This window comes from Chrysemys picta, chromosome 7 (genome assembly GCF_011386835.1).
Source record: "Chrysemys picta bellii isolate R12L10 chromosome 7, ASM1138683v2, whole genome shotgun sequence".
Taxonomy (NCBI): domain Eukaryota; kingdom Metazoa; phylum Chordata; order Testudines; family Emydidae; genus Chrysemys; species Chrysemys picta.
In genome coordinates this window covers 23,418,160-23,423,939 of record NC_088797.1, presented here as the reverse complement: position 1 = coordinate 23,423,939, position 5,780 = coordinate 23,418,160, and positions in this window count along the sequence as shown.

Sequence of the window (5,780 nt, the reverse complement as noted above, 5' to 3'; positions counted from 1 at the left end):
GCGCTTTCTCTTTATTTCTGAGGGACCTTGCTGGTTCCTGCAGTAACCTAGGGGACTACCAAGCTAATATACAGATTGGAAGTTTTTTCTCATGCAGCCTTTTCTTGTGTCCCATGCCTCAGGGCACTAGGGTGACTTAGTGATTGAAAGAGGCAGGCTCAAGCGGAAGAGCCCTTGTGCGGAGGAGAGGTTAACAGGGGCAGGAGAGGAAAGATTAATACAACTGGGATTTTTCAGCTTGGCAAATAAATGACTAAGGGGGGATATGATTGAGGTCTATAAAATCACAATGGGTGTGAAGAAAGTAAATAAGGAAGTGTTATTTACTCCTTCTCATAACACAAGAACTAGGGGTCACCAAATGAAATTAATAGGCAGCAGGTTTAGAACAAACAAAAAGTATTTCTTCACACAACACACAGTCAGCCTGTGGAACCCTTTGCCAGTGGATGTTGTGAAGGCCAAAATTATAACAGGGTTCAAAAAAGAGCTAGATAAATTCATGGAGGACAGGTCCATCACTGGCTATTAACGAAAGATGGGCAGGGTTTCTGTCTCTAGCCTCTGTTTGCCAGAGGCTGGGAGTGGGCAGCAGGGGATGGATCATTTGGTGATTGCCCATTCAGTTCATTCCCTCTAGGGCATCTGGCATCGGCCACTGTCGGAAGACAGGATATTGGGCTAGATGGACCTTAAATCTGACGCACTATGGCTATTCTTAAATTCTTAACAGCAGCGACTGGCAGGGCAGGAGCTGGGAGTAAATCTAGCTCCGCTCTGGGGTAAAGACGGTTCCCTTGGGGCAGCCCCTCCTCCTCCCCCCCACTGGCCAATAGGGGACTAAACTCAGCCCAAACTATGTTCCAGCTCCTACCCTGGCCCCCTTAAACTTTTCTGCTGCCCTGTTAGGCTCAGCTATAGTCAGTCTTGCCTTCCTCACCCACAACTGCTCTGCAGCGGCTTCTCTTCGCAGAGGAACAGTTTGAGCCTGGACTAACCTGCAGGGAAGTGTCAAGGTTCTAGGTCCCTTGGTTTTACTGTCACAATCCCCATCCCCAGCGTGGGGTGAGTAGGTGTGACTCAGTTTGTTCACCAGAGGGTGTTGCTGTTACACCTCAGGCCCACAGCATGTATGCAGGGCCCCAGGCGGGGAGGAGGGCGAGTGCCCATGGAAGGGGTGGGTGGAGAGGTTGGGGTGTGAACGGATGGGGCACCCCCACACACCCTGGTTCCATTCTACTCTTGTGGTGCCATTGTTTTGGTTCAAACAGTAACTCAGCTTGCCTAGGCCCCCAGGGCAGGCTGCAGGGGGGTCATGCAGGGCCCACCACAGCTCAATCCAGGCTCTTCAACCTGCCCAGAATCAACATTGGGCGTGTTTCAGCTGGGAACAGTGAGCCCAGCTGCCTAGCCTATTAATTCTAACACACTAGCACCCAGAGTTCCTGCCCTCCAGAGCCTCCCTCCAGTTTGTTCCTTTCCATGTCGACTGCCTCATCTAGCACCAGCACCCAGACTGTCTTTGCAAAGACAGATTCTATAAAAGCATGTTGTTTCCTGTCAGCCTTTAGATTCCGTGACCAGTCACATGCTTTCCCTTAAAGGAGTACAGGGGTGTGTGTAAAACATGTCCCGTGCACCTAACACGCACTCCAGCTCCTGTCCCACTTTCTAGGTCTCTCCCTTCTGCAGGCATTGCTCATAAGTTGCACCCTGAGACCCTATTGTGTGCAGTTTCCTGTGTTCCAGACAACAAGCCAGCAGTGGAAGTCACCCAAGTGTGGGCTGCAGACAATTTGCTGGGCAGTACCATACCAAAGTGCTCAAGGTTGGTGCCACACTGTCTGCACACACATACTGAAAGCCCCAGAAGGCAGAGAGTTCTATTCATTTACAATACTGACTGATTGGATATATGTTTCTGTGCAGTCATTTGTCTACTTCTTAAAGTCAGGGGAATAGAAACCTTGCTACATATTTATAAAACAACAGGACTGACAAATGCCCCTTTCCTCTCTAGGCCAACCCATCGCAGATCAGTTGTGATCCATCATAGAAATCACAGAACTGTAGGACTGGAAGGGACCTTGATAGGTCATTTAGTTTAGTCCCCTGCACTGAGGCATGACTAAGTATTATGTAGACCATCCCTGATAGGTATTTGTCGAGCCTGTTCTTAAAAACCTCCAGAGACAGATTCCACAACCTCTCCAGGTAATTTATTCCACCGCTTAACTACCCCTTACACGTAGGAAGTTTTTCCTAATGTCTAACCAAAATCTCTCTTGCTGCAAATTAAGGATGCTGCAATAATTCTCTCAGGTCTTGTATTCTGCATTGTTCCTCTAGGCCCTCTTTCCTACATGGGGGTTCAGTGCCGTTCCCCCTCGAGTCTTTCACCATTGCTCTGTAGATCTCCCATGTGGGGAGCTAGACAGCACTGTGTAAAGGGAAAACCTGTCCCTCCAGAGCCAGCCCCTTCTGCCCCAAAACCTGGGTCTTTGCCCTCCACACTGCTCCCTGTTCTCCTGGGCCTCGGAGTGAGGTGTCCAAGAAGGAATCCAAATCCAAGTTTAACAGTGATAAATACTTAAAGGTATTTGAAGATTTAATCCCAGATTTTACTGAAATTAGCTTTTAAACAGGCTCCCTGTTAGGGAGGGAAGGAATGAATGAGTGACAGTGGCTTGGGTAAAAGAGCTATGTCCAGTTTGAATTTTTTGATTCATAGATTATAAGGCCTGAAGGGACTACTGTAATGATCTGTGACCTGTTCCCCCCATCAAATGCAAGGGAGCAATCAACTGCTGATGGATCTTCAAGGTGTCTGCCCCAGAAGCCCATAGTACATTATATCCTTACAGGAGTTCTGGTGTGGTCTCCAGCTGTGTGTTGCAATTCTATCAGTACTCCCAAGCTAAGTAGATGAAGGGTGGTCAGTCAGTACATGGATGGGAGAGTTCTAAAGAAAACCCCGTGGGTAAGGATGGTCTCGACTCAGCTGGCATGCCCAACTCAGAAGGAAAAAAGGTAGGACATAAAACTAAGGTCCGAGTCAATAAAGATGCTGTGGCATTGCAGTAAGTACCCCAGTGACCTAGTCCATTCAGCCTACCTAGAATTCCTTGGTGGCTGTAGTTGAGAGATTTCTACACTTTTGGTCCTAAAATGTAGTGTGGTGTTAGATAGCGGCTGTGTTCCAGCCTAGAGGTGGCTGCAGCAAACCCTATACATCCCTTATCTACTTTACAGACATATGGTGAGGCTTAATTCTTTTTTTTTTTAAATAAAATACTTTGAGATCCTTGAAAGGGGTCTGAGAAGGGCAGAGGGTTAGTATTTTCATTGAAAGTGTATTATTCACCCCTCTACCTTCTCTAAAATCCCTCCCATTCTGCTGTCTTGAAAGCAGGTGATATTGCAATTGTGGACCAAGGGAAGGCTGCCTTAGGCCAGGAGCTTTCTGCTGAGGAGGGGAGACATTCTCTGACATACACCCTTCCCTGAAATGTGCCCCAACATATCCCAGCCTCCCGCAGGTGGAAGGGACAGAGGGAGCAGTCAGAGAGCTGGGCTGCTGCTTTGAAAATGGGCAAGAGCTTCTGGATTTAGAATGCCCTAGCACCACACCTTCTGTTCCTGGTGCAGTTAGGAGAAATCCCTGAGGGAGAACAAAAAGGGCAAAAAGACAGAGGAGACTATAGCCTCGGGAGGCCTACAGCAGAGAGAGACAGAAAAGGACAGTTTCCTCCTCTCTTCCTAGCTCTGATGGCTCCTCCACCCTATCTCTGCCTGAAGGGTAATTTACTTAAGCCAGCTGGCTTCTCAAGGTGCTAATTAGACAACATATAGCTATTGCCCTCACCAATAGGCAGAGGAGGGCTGTAGGGCAGAGTGGAGGAGGTCAGCCCTGCAGCACCACCTTCTATCCAGAGCGCAGCCCCATTGCCCCTCACTTTGAAGTCCTTGTTCATCATCTCATTACAGTATATTCACATCTCATGGAGCCTAATCTCACAAATAACCCTGCCTTGTGTTGCCACAGCCTGTGGGTATCCCAAACGGACTGTATCCAAAAACCCCTGGACAAACAGACTGCACAGCAGCCAGCTCATGGATTGTCAGATCTCTTCTCTGGAGCTTGACCCCAACCTGCACAGAGGGAAGCCGCAGTCGCTGTGCTATATGAGGCCCCCTTGGCTCAGTATAAACAGGGTATTGGCAAGGGATCTGAATCACTTTTGCATTGTTTCTCCAGTCTCTATTGTTTATAACCCCTGGAGAGCCTGTCCCTAGCTTTTTCCACAGCTCTCGCTTTTCCTCTAGCAGGCAGGCTGGTTTATGAGCACCCTCTCTCAGGGTTTTCTGTGGCACTCACCATCAGGGCATGTTAACACTGATGGGCCAAACCATCTGCTATTCCAGCCCTAGGACTCCACACACATTAACACACCTCAGTCCTGACCAGCGACATCCCTGCCCCTCCAGCTGCTATTCTGGTCCTCACCTTCCCACACGGCTCTGCCAGTGCATCTCAGTCCTGTCCTACAGCCCCCCACCAGCTATTCCAGTCCTGGGACCCAACACAACAGCCCCTATTCTCAGGTCTGGTCTATACTACCCGCCTGAATCGGAAGGCAGGTAGTTCTCCTCCTCCTCTTGCAGAGAGGGGACAGACAGGGTGGGGGAGCTGGGTTTGTAACCCAGGAGATGCCTGGCTCCCAGGCCAGTACAAAAGCCTTGAGTTCACATTATCTCATCTCACAAGGACTGACTTCCTTCCTATACCTGCTAGTCCTTGAGTGGGAGAGTGAGCAGCCCTCCCCCTCTACTCCCATATAAGCTCCTGACCTCAATGAATCAAGTTTAGATGCTATTATTAGCAGCCTCTGTTGAAAAATTCCACACTGGATGGTTACAGACAGTAAAAAAAAAATTACTAGCATAGAATTCTGTATCCAACACCCCCAGGCAACCAGGGTTTGAAGGAAAACCGGTGATAGGGCATATTCTGTGCCAGATTTTGAGTGGCACTGGGTAGCAGAGTGAAAGGGACTGGATCGGAGGGGTATCCAATGCCAGTATGCGGGGTCTGAACTCTCCCCTGTAATCCAATGCAGGCAGGTCCTGAGATGGAGAAAGCTGCCCCCCTCAGGCACAGGGTTTGTAATGCTGCTCCCTGGAGATGTTGCCCTGTCTCTTGGGCTTCTGGTGGATTGGCTTTGTGCTGCCTCTACACTGACTAGCCCGACTGGCTACCCCTATAGGGACTCCATGGCCCCCTGACTTTACACTGGGCTTTTCCCCCCAGCTGTCTTAGATCCTTCTCAGGAGGGAACTGTTTTTGTACAGTGGAGCTCTCAGTGTCCGAAAGAGCAAAGCTGTGCAGAAGGGACAGTGCATGCTGTGTCTTCCCTGCTGCAGCCCAAGGGGTTACTGAGCAGCCCTCAGATTCTGCTCATTAATGGAGGGCTTGGTTGCAAACAGGCAGCTATAAATAGGAGCAGAACTGCAGGCAGCCAGGCATGGCTGCTGCTGCCGAGTATCAAGCTGATTGCAGGGAGGTGGTGGTAACTAACCGTCCCCTGGGGGGGAGCCGACTCATTTCCACAGGCTGGTGATTAAAGCGACTACAGCAGGACCCTCTTTCCCTTCCTACCACCCCAATCACTCCCCAGTCAGGATGTAAGGAAATCCCAGTGCACTTTATAAACTAAGTCACATCACCCACCCAAAATACAGCCACCGGCAGAGTGGAGCACAGCACATTAGTGGGGAGA